Source organism: Poecile atricapillus, chromosome 2, assembly GCF_030490865.1.
Source record: "Poecile atricapillus isolate bPoeAtr1 chromosome 2, bPoeAtr1.hap1, whole genome shotgun sequence".
Lineage (NCBI taxonomy): Eukaryota > Metazoa > Chordata > Aves > Passeriformes > Paridae > Poecile > Poecile atricapillus.
The window spans coordinates 31996656-32011692 of NC_081250.1; the positions used below are offsets into that span (position 1 = coordinate 31996656).

Consider the following 15037-nt stretch of genomic DNA (forward strand, 5'->3'; position numbering starts at 1 on the left):
AACATCTCAAGAAATGAATGCTGCACTGTTAGAGGGGATTCAGACAATAATAGTGGGAATAATAAAGGATTTGGATAAATTTTAACATGAGAAAAGACAGAAAAAACTATTTACCTTACAAAGGAGAGATTACAAGAGACATCATGCAATTATACAATATGGCACAAAGAAAAGGCAGATTTTCTGTGCTCTGCTTTACATTACACAAGAATAATTGATCACTCAATGAAATTAAAGAGTATTCATATTTGAGGAGACAGAAAGAAAAATCACAAATAAGTCTTCACAGCAGGGACATGCAAGTGCCAAAATCTTACCACTCATCAATAAAGACTGGGATTTAAAATTATAACATTCACAGTGAACCAGGACTCTGAAAGGCAGAGACAGGATAAACATCTCCACAAGAATCAGGTTACCCCACTCTTACTCACCATGATCCTCCCATATCTTGTCATTATTAAAAGACAAGATATTGTCTATACTGATGCTTACTTGCAACTTCTATCTTACTACAAGCCACACAAGATACAAATAAACACTGCCTAAAATAAGCCTGGAAGTGGACAAGAAGGCATTGTGGAGCTGCACCGGCACTACAACAGGAAGCTCATGTGGTGCACCCTCACATTATTCCAACTTGTAAGCAGCATAATTAATTCCTTGCTTTGAGAAAGATCCAATTCCCACACCCTTCACACCCTGTAAGAATTACAGAATCCATATTTCAGTAACACCACCTGCTTTTTCCTCCCTGTATTCTTGTCCCTGTATTTTTAGAAAGGGAAGGGACGAGGAACCACAGAGGCACCTATCGCTGTTTACCCTTCCACGCTCATCACAAACCTTAGTGTAGTTCCATGCATTACAGTAGCTCCATATGGAAATACTGTAACATATAAGCCTAATTTTCCTCTCTCATGCCCAACAAAGATGCTGAAAGAGTGCAGCACTGCCTTGGATCCCACTTACTCTTCCTAGCCGGCATGTCATTAACACCTTGGCTCTGCAGCAGCCCTACATACCACCACTTTTCTTGGTTTCTGTCCAAGTCTTTCATTCCACAAGCCTCACTCACTGCAGCAGCACAGTCAAAGTTTATGCATGGATTTCCCTGCTCCTTTCCCAGGCTGGTGCTGACAGAGGACAGGGAGGATCACCCAGGGAGAATACCGGTACTGCAGTGTGCACTTACATGACAGTGTAAGGTGAAACTCAGCAAAAAGGATAAATTTGGTTGCCCTCTACAACAGGGTTACAGTGAAGATGGATAAGAGAGACTGACATCTACCATTTACCTTGTGTAAAACAAGGATATCCCATGCATATCTTGTCACTAAAATAGATTTGACTAAAATGGATTTGACAGATGGACAGTGGATAAGGAAATGGACACACGCAGAGAGTTGTGGTCAATGGCCTGATGGCTGTGTGGAGACCAGTGATGAGTGGTGTCCCCCTGGGACCATATTATTTAGCATCCTGATGTTAACATGGGAATGTGGGCAATGGGATTGAGTGCACCCTGAGCAAGTCTGGGGATGACAAGTTCACTGGTGTGACTGATATTCTAGAGGGAAGGGATTCCATCCAGAGAGACCTGGACAGGTTTGAGAGCTGGGCCTGTGCAGTCCTCATGTATCTCAACAAGGCCAAGTCTTGTGCCTGGTTTGGGGTAATCCCAAACATGGACACAGGCTGAGTGATGAGTGGATTGAAACCAGCCCTGTGGAGAAGGACTTGGGCATGTTGGTGAATAAGAAACTGGACATGATCCAACTGTATCCTGGGCTGCATCAGAAGGAGGACCAGCAGGTTGAGGGCAGTGATTCTACACCTCTACTGCACTTTTGTGAGACCCCTACTTGGAGTACTGCATCCATCTGTCAGCCTCCCAGTATAATAAAGATGGGGATCTGTTGGAGGAAGCCTAGAGGAGGGCCACTGGGTTGATCACGAGAATGGAGCACCTCTCCCATGGAGACAGGCCAAGAGAGTTGGGGTTGTTCAGCCTGGGGAAAAGAAGGCTCCAGGGAGATCTTGTAGTATCTTCCAGTATCTAAAGGAGGCCAACAGGAAGGACACAGATGGACTTTTTATCAGGGAGTGTAGTGGAAGGACAGCAGGTAATAATTTTAAACTGAAAGAGGGTAGATTTAGATTAAATATTAGGAAGAAATTCTAAGGAGTCTGCAAAAGGTATCTGATGCTGAAAACCAGTACAGAAAAGAGCCCCAAACTTCTAGTTTATCCTTCAGACCACAAAGTACTAGTTCTGGTGCATGGAAGATGGGAGGAATTCACAGCCCTGAAATGGGATGAGGGAGGACAGGACAACAGCTTTTCAGTGGCAGCCTGAACCCACATCAACGTGGAGCAAAGATGAAACACTGGAGAGACCACAAGAGTACATTTAGCCTGCTATGCAGGAACCCAACCACCCAAAATTTCTAGAAGCATAAGAAAGTACAAACTGTATAGGAGAAAATGAAAAAAAAATCAAACCAGGAAGTGGCTTTCTGGAACAAGAAATATTGATACAGAAATTCAGGATTTTTATGTCCCAGCTACCATGATAGATCTCCTCTTCTCTTCTCTTCTCTTCTCTTCTCTTCTCTTCTCTTCTCTTCTCTTCTCTTCTCTTCTCTTCTCTTCTCTTCTCTTCTCTTCTCTTCTCTTCTCTTCTCTTCTCTTCTCTTCTCTTCTCTTCTCTTCTCTTCTCTTCTCTTCTCTTCTCTTCTCTTCTCTTCTCTTCTCTTCTCTTCTCTTCTCTTCCCTCAATAAATATTAGGTACTGAGCACACCTCTGTTCAGCAGACTCTGCTTTGGCTGTTGGGGACAAACTGGCAGGAGAAGAGATAGTGGATAAGTGGCCCAGCCTATCTTCAAAGATCCCAGATTTTGGGTGGCTCTGGCTCTGCTGGGGAAGCACCACTCCTCCCTGAAGATATCTGGTAAATATAGGCTGCTCCCCCAAAATTATTTGACATACACACCGATTGAAAATGCATTTGCAAATCGCTCTAAGAATGAGCCAAAATGTGCCTTTAAAGCAAATTAATTAGTCATCAAGCAAACAGCTCATCTCTCATGAAAACTACCTTGGAACAGTTATTGATGGCCATGCCAAGTGCTGCTTTCTAGCTACTGCCACCCTGGCATCCCCACGTGCCTCTTTACCAGCTTGAGGAGAAGCTTTGCCAAACCCCATGTCACGGAGAAGACGAGACTATGGCAGCACGTGTGGTCCTGGGACAGAAGACCCTATGTGCAGGAGATCCAGAGCACTGGTTGTCCTCCAGCAGGGCTGTCCCATCACACATGAGTAGGTGTGCATAGGCAGCTTCATTTTCCCTGCTGGGGATGCAGGAAGAAAGAGTCAGGGAGAGGCCCTGAGTCTTTCAGAGTCTGAACTATGAACATGGCACAGGGGTGGCATTGTCCTAGCATGGGGACACAACCTGCATGTGACAGCAGAGGACAGAGACACAGAGAAAGTTTTGGAATAGGACTGCTAGTATCAAGTCTGAATACACCACAGAAAATTTAGTCTGAAATTGGAAAATATTAAAAAGGAGTTTACTGTGTTATTTTAAATCATTAAAATCTCAAGGAGTAATGATGTGAAAAGAATCGGGATTAAAATAAAGTGATCAGCAAGTAATTGAAACAACCAGAAGGAAATATTTATCTACAATCTATATGATCAGCTTATAGGACTCTAAGCCAAACAAATAAATATGCTAGGTAGACTTTTAGAAGCAGAGGCTAATTTAATGACTAATACTACTACGCAAAGTCTATAACTAAGTTTAAATTAGTATTGTTTCAGCAGTACAGTTATTTTTAAAACAAGCTGAGAATTTATGACATTATTTAAAGTTAAACATGCAAAGGTATTGATGATAATATTTTAATATATCGGCACAAACTGATTTTTTAGAGGTTTGGAAAGAAATTCCCCCACAACATACTACACAACATAGTAATGGCTCCATTGGAAAGAACAAGCTGTATCTTACTGTAAAATGCTGACTTAGTTCCTTCCATGGGTTTTGAACTGGGTCCACTATAGCAACTCTCTGTGCATTTACTACAACCTGGTTAATCTTCAGATCAAGGGATAATGGTAGTATAGAGCATGGATTTAGTCATATTTTTTGGAGATAGATTTGAATTTTCTCCTCATTTTTAGACCTGAATTTTTGCTTTGGCCAAATCTCAGCTTGGGAGAATGACTTGCCTACAAGTTGCTTGTGCTTCGCCTCCTGCCCAAGCTGTTCCAACAACTGCTGATATTTCTGCCATTGCCAGCGCTGCAGTCACAGTAGCATCAGCAATGCTCCATACATCTGCTAGCAATTTAATCACCAGCATGCCCAGAAAGAAACAAAGCAAGAGTGCTTCAAGCTCCAGTTCAAGTGCTTTCCTCAGCTGGGATTTAGTGCAGTGGTAGCAGCCAGCAACCTGTCTACACTAGAAGTCATAATGTAACACCTCAAAAGAGGCTATAGAAATTGTAAGAAAATAATAATTTCAAATATGAAACAGAAATGTTTTGCTTTTCTTCTAGGAGCTTCTGATATTCATGTGCAGTCAGAGAGAAAAAAGAATGACAAAAATGGGAACGAAGGATTTCATTTTTAGTCAAGATTATTCCTTTTGCTAAATCTTCCAGAGTGGGATTTATTTTAAAACTAACAGAAATGAGGAAAGGCAGAATCATGGCTTTTCTTCCCCAGTAAAATGTTCAAGCTTCCACTCCAGATTTTTCAAATATCTAGGTTTTTAACTGGTTGTGTTTCCAAAATATGAGCATAATATTTATGCTTAGGAATTTTCAATGTGCAATCAAACTTTACCTGTTTTCTGTTTACAACACACTCATTAATATTTGTCTGTTTGATTAGAGCTTATATTGCAAACATGCCCATGATCAACTCCATGCTGCTGAGCAGTTCTAGAAACATTTTTGTTATGTACAAATATAACAAAACAATTGTTCATAGTTTCAGGGCACTGACACTATATCCCTAAAGAATTTAATAAAACACTTGTGCATTTCAAACTGAATTACTCAGTATACTTAAAATTAAGCAAATGCTTCAGTGTTGTTATTATCTAAATATAAATAGCCTGAACAAAAAGAATCATCTCATTTTGAAATGTACATTGTGTAGCACAGACTACCTAGTAATGAGATCATTTCTATTCCCTGACAGGGGGATTTCTGCAACTACTCAACACCTGAGTCCTAAATTGGCTAATGTGACCACAAAGGAAATTATATATTCAGACACATATCCAACAAGAATTCAAGCATCCAAACCTAAAATACACTTTCACAAGTACTCATGCTGGAAACTTCTCACATTCCAGCCATGAGAGCGTATGGAAAAAGTTCATAAATAAAGCTGAATACAAATTCACTCTCAAAAACAATCGTCTTCTTGTACTTTTCTCTCCAATGATCGTTCAGCTCTAAGAACACAGTGGCTCAGGAAAAATTTTAAAAATCCACCAGAGGTATTTACTTAATTTCCCTCAGGCTTCTCTCCCACTCCACGCACAAAGCAAAAAGCAATTATTTGTGTCTCAACCAGATTTTGTTCTCTCATTATGTACCATGACAATGATGATGCCAGCGACAGAAACCACAACAACTGTTACAACTGATAGAAACCTATGGGGTTTTTTATCAAAAAGATTTGCTGGAGTTACTAAAAGCAAGCAGCTACAATAATTAGAGAGTTTCCACTCTACCCCTGATCTGACCACAGATGCTGAAACAAAGCTGGGCTGTACCTGCCTGGCACACCCTCCTCAACCTGCAACACAAGAAGGCAGTAATTTCTGCAGGAGTTTATTTGCTCATTTATTCCCAGTGCTTACTTGTGCCAGGCAAGCAGTGGGGGAAGGGAGAAAAAAATTACTGAACAATATGACTTATCACTTTGCCACCTTCGAAATTTTTGCACTTGACAACACTTGCTACTGTCTAAATGATGGTTGTTTTAAGCAGAAGTAAGACATGGGTGTTGTGTTTAGTAGATGAAACGCTACCGTGGTTTGAAGGCGGCTGGATATAGGGAGTGTTGTCATGAATCCCAATCCGTTTCCATGTGGCAACAGATTTTTCCTTGTTGCTAAGGCACAGCAAGCAGAGTTGGTTGGGAAGCTAGCTGACTTTCAGGGGATATCATTCATATGAAACTGTAGAATATGCCTGACTTTCTGCCAATAATATTTGTGACAAACAACCTTCCCCCACTGCTCCACTTGAAACCCACTGTCAGAATTCACGGGTAATGAAGAACAACCAGTGTGACAGTTCTCTGCATTAATATTTATTTAAGATTAAATATAAAAGCCTTTACAAAGGATCTTTTTTATAAAGGAAAGATCTTCCCCTGATCATCTTAAACTTCTTATACTTAGGCGTACCATAAAAAGGTCAAAAAGCTGTAAAAAGGAAAATCTGTATTCAGCAGAGCTTGCAATTTAGGGTTCCCAGATGAGCCTGAAGAGCTCTCTGGAGAAACCCAAATGGGTCATTAATGAAAGAAACCCAAGGAGGTATTGTCGTCTGTTTTCTGTCTAAAAATACCTTACAAAATTAGTAATTTCACAAAGGGGAAACCCACATCTCATGGTTCATTCTCACTTCCTCCAAAACAGAAAGAAATGTGAGACGAAAATGGATGCTCTTTGTAAAGACAAGCAGTACTCTTTATGTTTAAAGCCTTATTTCTGAGTCAGTGACAGTTAAGAAAGCTATGCATTTAGAAGCATTTCTTTATTTTCCAGTACCTAGCAAACTAAATATGGTTGAATGGGTTTGTGTTTCAAACAAAACTAATTTTTACTAAATCTGGCATAAACCATCTGCTTTCAAAGACTCTGGAGCCTAGAAAGGGGTGTAATTTAGTGTCCAAGAGCAAAAATCATTTTCTGTGCCTTTTTCTAAGCCTAAAAGAAGTGAAGAATAGAAAAGAATATCATAGAAGACAATATGGCAGGGCTGGCTGGTTTCTCTCCTCCCTCTTCCTCAGTCCTACCATGGTGAAAAGCCCAGGATAAACCCAGCTTCAGGAAAGCAGCAACACAGGCTCCTCCATCTGTATCCTGTGCCTCAAATAAAGCTGCAGCATCCTGACACCTGCCTGGACAGGGAGGAAGGGAGGAGCGGTGAGCCAGCAGAAGGGGATGCCTTGGTTAGGAACCTCATGTTACTAAAGAAAGGAGACAGCCACCCTCCTGCTAATGATGAGATCCATGATCAGATCAAGTGCCCTGAGATGAGGCTGCTGACAAGCAGTCCCCTCTACACCTCCTGCTTCAGCTTCCCATTCCCACTGCTCCTCTCCTTTGTGCTTCCACGCGTGTCCATGAAGTCATGTCCTGAACCAAGCTGGAGGACCACTGGCTTTGAATTGGCTCATTAAACAGAGATTCATTTCAACAAAGGTGTTTGGTGTTTCCCTCGTTGGGGTCACTGGGGAGCCCCACAAACACAATCCCCAGCAAGGCAAAGGGATACGGAGGGAGGCAGGGAGGGACAGCTGTGCTCAGAGGAAGCCCTTGCTTATGCCAAATTAAAACTATCCAAGGAATGATGGCATAAAACACATCTAATAAATCATTTTTATGTTGACACAACAGAGACACTGCTCTGTCAACATAAAAAGGAAGTTAACTATGCTCACAAAAAATGACAATACAAAATTCAAGGGTGTCAGCAGTGGGGAACTTCACTTCCAACTCCATGTTCACATAAATGCATCAGCTGAAGCAAAACAAAATTCCCATGTCATCTACAACTATAGACTGCATGGATTACATAGTTTGTAATACAGAAACAGAATTTAAACAAGATTCCTCTTTCTTTTAAAGAGAGAATGGACATTTTCAACTCTTACACTAATATAATGTTTGCAATGAGATTTCATTAAATATGAAAAGAAAGAATAAAAATTTGACTACTTTTTTATCATGCTTTATATAACATTAAAATATGCAGAGTACACTTAATTGTCTATTCATGTTCCTTCATTAACTAAACTTTATTGCAGCATTTGTGCTCTAGTTTGCCAGTTCAGCCATACATTTCCTAATGCTACCTTACAAAATTCCCAGTGCATTTCACTCTTCCTGGCTGTCAGCAACATTTCACATGAAAGCAGCATCCTCCCTTTCTTCCAGTACAAAACAGGCAGTGTACAGACTGTTACCAGAAACATTTAGTAATATTGCTGCACTTAGATTTTTTTTAAAACTTAGCACCTAATTAGTACAGTAGATGCCTCTTTGTCATCTAGCCTTGTGTCCCTGGCCACCAGCAGCTGCTCTGGTTTAATCTGGAGGGCAGCACATAAGAGAAGATGGGTAGGGGGGTTTAATGATTGCTAAAATTTTTTGTAACATATTTCTAATGATGTAAGTTATAATTTGATATTACACTATTTGGAGCTTTTAAAAGAATGTGCACTGGATATTTCACACTACAATTAAAATGATGTTCCCAGTGACAGGCTACTGTTTATTTTCAGATAAATCTAAATGAAGACACCAACAAAACAGTTAAAAGAGAGATCAGGAGTAGGAAAACGCAGATTGTCTGCATACTTAAAAGCTTTTCAAAGAACCTCTGTTGACATGTCTCTCGTGTTGCCAGCAAAATACCTTCTTATGACACATTTCCAAATGAAAAAAAAAGAAAGAAACAGCATGGCACATCTACTTAGCAAAGGCATTCTGAATGCCAGGAAGCCTGACTTACAAGCATGCATTAGTAAAAAGAAATTTATGAGGAAATTGTGTGTCAAACATAAGAATAAACAAACACAATGCTCATGTTGTAAAATCTTCTTCCTGGAGTTTTCGTAACTTCACCAGACAGCATCCTACATAATTTCTCTGGCTCTGAATTTTGTCCTGCACAGAGCAGGGGTTAGATCAAACAATCTCCTGCAGTTCCCGTAGCACACAAATAATTCTGTAGTTGTCTCCTTCTCCATCATTTCCAGACAATTTAATTCTGGCTGTACCAGGCATGGAAGAAAAAGTCTGTGGGGCTTCTGGGCAACAAGAAGTACATTTCTAGGTCCATTCTCTTTTTAAAAAGAGGCTCCTTGAAATGACATATTTTCATGTTAGCCTTCCACCAAAACTTTTCCCCGTCACATTACCCACTGTGCCAGGTCTTAATTGCTGATGTACCACAGCTGTCAACGTTACTGCAGATAATACTGGTGCCAGAACCTGACCTTCAGCAAGCCACATTTTTCAGAGATTAAATATAATAAAAATTTAAAGCAGACAATCAACTGAGTGATTCATCTTGCCTGTCACTACCAACCACCCACCATGTAGGTGTAAATTCAAATGTTCCCTCTCTGGTGTCAGGCAAAACCCAAAAATGGTTGGGGACTTGATTTTTCGTGAGCACAGGCTCAGGAGCCTCCTGATGAACTGCTTCCATAACCCAGCTGCAAGAATGTTCACCTCTGCCACAAGAATTCTAGCAAACAGCAGAAGAGCAAAAATATCCAAGATTGCTGCAGCTATTTCAGTGTACACAGATGCAGGAACAAAACCCCAAATATTAGCAAATATTCAGCAAATCAGCTGTGAACGATGACGACAAATGACTAAAAATGTCAATATAAAGTGCATGTATTATTGAATAAGAAAATCCATTAAAATCTTAAGTCATTTGGAATAAATTTGTAATTAAAGAGTTTTATATGTCTAAATATAATGACTAAATGTATCTTTAATGTTTCAAGTACAAAAAGACAAAGTTAAAATTCTGTGCTCTGATTACGATATGAAAATACCACCCCCCCCCCAGTAAATTGCATTAGTTTGCTATTTCAAAAATGCCTGTCTTTCTGGCAACTTTTTAAAATTTTCTTTAAATAGGCTGTACACAGACTGTCCATGATTGGGTTCACAAGTCCACAAAGGTATGTTTTTAATGTCCCTATAATTTAATGTCCCTGCTCCCAGAGAGCCCTACTTTTACCACTGCCTGCACAGAAGGTAGGTCGCCCAGTAATTTCCCAAACCTTTTTCCTACTGGGAGAGCACAGTTACTCCTGGTACAAGACATTCAAACTATTTCCTCCTCGTTTTTGAGAAACTGATTTTCTGATTTCAGAGACCAAGTGAGCCCCTGGGAAAAGGCCCAGAAGGTTCAGTGTACCTCAGTTTTATTCCTGACCATGGTGTGGTCACAACCTTCAGTGAGACATTTCCCTTCCCGTGCGATGGGAACGACCACGAGCACGCTCTGAAAGCACTTGGAGACCCATTGGTAAAAATCTGCCATCAGCTAAGGGCTAGAAGTACACAAGCTCTCCTCCCTATACCCAGGGCAGCCCCACTCGAAGTTCAAATACCTCTAGGACATTTTAGATACAACAAATCTAGAGTAAAACCTCCAACTGCTTTTCTTGCTGCTGAGGTTTGCCGAGAGCAGCAGCAGCAGCAGCCTTGAGGGTGGGTGAACAAACTCTGCTTAAAGAATTTTGTGTTAAAGCCTTAACAGTTTGAGAATCTGTGGTTTGTATTGGCAGCGCTTCGTTACGTGACCTCTTGGGAACAATAATAATTTCACTGACAGTAGCTCTTGGCACAAGCCAGTGCCAACCTACTATGAACCGGAGAGTGGGAGCTCTTAACCACTTCCAGAAGAACAGCTGTAATTTACTCTTTTGTAGGAAAAACTATTAAAGCTTAACTACTTCAGTTTCATGAAGCAGTCAAGGCCTCACTGTACAGAGAGATAAAAAGCACTCAATCGGCATAGAAAGAAAGAATAAAGCTTTCCCTTAGATCACACAAGCAATTTTTGGCAAAGTACATCAGGAACTCCTCAACTTCTCTTGGCAAAGCCTCAGAAATACTTGGAACTCGGCTACTGGCACCTTCAAACGTTCTGCAGAGTGAGATCGGACTAACTCTGATCAACTCGCAAATTTTTAGTCTGGCCATTAAAGCAGTAACAAATGAAAACTCAAGTGCAAACCACTCTAAAGAGAGGTTTGTCACCTCTGAGATGAGGAGGGACCTGAGAAACAAGGCAGTTCAAAAATACCTGAATTATCCAATGTAGCAGAAACCACGCCTTTCTATCATTCAATCCCAACTGCACGTGTGGAAAGCAGTGTGCAATAGCCATTAGATATGGAATACAATTAGAACATGAAGAACCTAGAATACATGAGCAACCACTAAAAGCTGCTTAGGTAAATTTGGCTTTCACCAGGTTAAGAGGTTACAGAATCAGAAAATATATATGCAAGACACAGATGAGTTTTGTATATTTCTTTTTGCCTCAGTAAAACTGCTCAAGTGTCAAGTAGCTAAGAGACAGAAATTTTACTTATGACAAATTTTACATATGATAAAATCAAAACCAAATAATATAAATGACATCTCTTGTGCAAATTAATGTCATAAGAAAGTAAAAGACATCCTCAGCACCCCCACGAGGTCACAGATACATTTCAGGCATCTTTAGACAGGAACCTCCTTTGTGAAATAGGTTCAGGAAAGAAACACAGCCTTTCAAGCAATGCAAGACTTCCACCCTAGTGAGGCAGATTTTCTTAATTATATTCTTTATCCTTAAATTTAATTACCTGCCTTTCTTCTGATATATATCTTAATTTTCATTCTTTATTCATGTAAATAATTGTTTTCACACATTTGATATTACTAGCACGTGGATATGTCACATCAGGTTTATGCTGCATTATTTTGAATTTTCATGCTGCAGATTTACTCACTCTAAATTTAATTAAGTCTACAAGTCCTTCTTTCTACTGCTGTAGGAAGTTCAACCCCAATGTGGAAGAGTATTCTTTATCTCTCAAGATTTTCCAGCTGGTACCAGGGAATTTTCTCTTTTTGACCTCCAGTTTTGAAAGGTAGGGCCTTTGTCCAAAAATAGACTTTTGAAAATACCATGAATGGGAACTGTCCTATTAGGGTTCTCTGCATTTATTATTTATTTTCAAGACAGCATGGGCCTTCAGAAGTGATCCCTGCACCTCTCCTCAGGCTCAGACTATATTCAGATGTACAGCCAAAGTTAGTTTAAGCAAAAAGACATAAAATTTTTCAAGATATTATTGCAAGATTGATATCCTCTGAGATTATAACCCCACTCAAATTCACAGAAAAATAATATATTAAACTGTGCTGCACTAAACATTTTGTGGAGAAAAAAGCTATGAAAAAACTATTTTAGGCAGCCTAACTAAACAAACAAACAAATCTTACTTCAATTTGTCCTACAGCAGTCTCTTGTCCACTACGATGTCAGTAATTTTCCTCCAGCAAAACTAGACCTGGCATTTAAGCAGAAAGTTTGTATCCCTTTATTCCATTTATTTTAATGGATTACAAAGCCTTTAAATGACTTTTAAGGCACATTTTTCCCTGTAAAAGATGTAAATAGAAAAAAACCCTCACAATTTGAGAGTCAAATGATCAGATTTTTCTATCTGATTAAATTATCTGAATTAATTAACCTTTAATTACATTTGCAACTATTATCTAGTTTTCCATCCCAACAGAAGTCCCACCATATGACATCTATATCCTAGTCAATCTTATTCTCATACTCAAAGGCATATGCAAAAGAAAAAAACAGCTAGAGTATAAATTAGCATGAAAAACATGTGTGCAGTGGAAAAACGTCCAGAGCAGGGATCTGAGGTGAATTGTACATTATGAAACTGAACACACGTGTCTGTGTAAGATGTGTCTCTTGACAAAGAGGTTGAACTCTCTAAGATTTCAAAAGATCTCTGTACATCAGGTGCTGAAAGAAAAATTACTCCTCCAGAGGAACTGTTGTTTTAAACCAGAAGCCTTTGCCTTGAAAGTTGTAGATTACTTTTTCAAGGCTGTTTCAAAATATACACGAGGCAGTATCCTCAGCCTGCACCTGCAGAATCTGAGATAACCCCCAGAAGAGCACCTCATCCCTCACTGGCAACAGCAGAGGTAGCACTGTAACTATTTTTAAAGAAATACTCATTAGAACATGTAAGAGAGAAGCAGAGGGACACAATCTGAAGAGAAGCCTGCTTATCAGTGGTGTGAATGGGGCATACAAAAGAAAAGCAGAATAACTTCTGCATTACTCACAGCCAAAGTACAGCTGAGTATGTCCTGTACAACACAACCTCCAAGAGCCAGCAGAACCGCCTGCTGATGCCATACTACAATCAGAGGAAAGGACTCACTCATGACTGCCTTTCTACGGGGTCACATTTCCACCACCTGAGGACAGCCAGGCCAGGCAGCCAGTGCTAGCAACAGAACACTTGGAGGAGCTTCTGATTACCAGACTGAGGAGCAGCTCACGCTTTTTGTGCGCTCCTTGAAGCTGCGTCCCTCTTGCACACACACCAGTGTCCAGGACTCCTCAGGGTCCTCCTTTATGTATCCATGGAAAGAAACAACACAGAACTGAGCCACCTTCCTCTGCTTCACCATGTTAAATCTTTATCCTAAAATCCTTGAAAGAGTGCTTTGTCCCATGAGAATAAAAGAAGTTAAAGACTGACCACATTTTTTTCAGGCCTAGGGGAAAAAAGAATTAACTCTCTTATTCTTGAATATTCTGCATCACCAACAATGTTTGCAACATTGATCACTTCAGTACTCTGCTACTCTCCTTCCCACTGTATCCTAGCTACCAGCCTACTCAGTTTCAAAAGTCACTAATAAATATCATTTTAAGTCAGCAAATGTTTTCTGACCTACACAAAGCAGGAGGTGGGACAGATGGGGAGCTGCTGTCTTGAAAAGTTGGTTAAAGCAACAACACACATGGAAAATTTAGATTGAAATCAGGGAAGAAAAATTATCCAAAAGGTTAATATATGGCATTATTCCCCCCACAGTGACTGATCCGTCAGAGAGTAGCAGAGATGCTCTATCTTGTTTCCATGATCACTAACAGAAAGCAAGATGTCAGGGACATCCTAACAGACTGCCAAGACACTCAGTTTACTCTCATCAATTCACCTGGCAGCCTGGGCAAAGTAGGTAATTTCTGTTCAGATTCTTCCAGCCTCTTCACCATGGCAATCTCCAAAGCCCATCCAGCTCCATAGCTTATTCTGCAGCAAGGACACATGACCCATGGTTAAACTCTGAGCGGACTGATGGCAAATCAACACTTACTGTAGGAGACCTTCATTTTGAGATAATCTGTCTTCAAAAAAGAGTTGATGCTCACCCCCATCACCTTGCTCTCTGCTCCATCCTTTCCCACACTGTTTTTTCAGAGGTGACTTCAAACCATCCTTGTCTCAATGGAACTACCACCACAAGCCACAAGGGCTTCATCCATTTTATCCAAACCAGCCTGAGCCTATGTGTTAACTACCTATTTGGTAGCTCCTCCAACACCAGAAATAACTGTACCAAAACTAAAAGGAGCTTACAAAACTCTTTGGTACATAAAAAAATACACAGAGACTTCTTCAAAATGCAGAGCTTTCAAAAAAAGATCAACAGAAAATTTTCACCTCTGTCTAATCTATTTTCTGCTTTTTCTTTATGAAATGCCATCATGTCTGTTTTGGAACCTGAACACACCAGCAGAAGTTAGCTGAAGAGGGCCTCTAGGACATTAGTCCTGGTCAGTAAACACTTGTCTTGAAATTCACTTCCCTGCTCCCTCCATCGGGATACGATCAAAAGATCAGATGGGCTCATGAACAACAAAATAATGGAAATGGGAACACTCTGGGGTTTGGAAGATTACATGGGAGGTTTGTTTGCATGTTTTTAGCATGCCTCATGCTTATTGACGTTTTTAACCTCTTCACTTGTGCCAAGAGATAAAAATGACTAACTTAGGAGGAAAAAAGTCATGGTATAAAGGAACAAGCATACACATACTGAAGCTGGAGTTGGCTCAGGCTGAAAAGATGACTCACAGACCCTCAGCATTTAGCTTTGTTTCTGAAAGTCAGATAACACTAAGAACTGCTAAAGCAAGGGATAA

The 15037-nt window shown here is 40.2% G+C and overlaps 1 protein-coding gene across 1 annotated transcript in view; it reads right to left on the bottom strand.

Annotated features, from left to right (window-relative positions):
- Nucleotides 1-15037, bottom strand: part of RAPGEF5 (Rap guanine nucleotide exchange factor 5) — a 157471-nt gene that overhangs the window by 129241 nt on the left and 13193 nt on the right. The window lies entirely within an intron of this gene.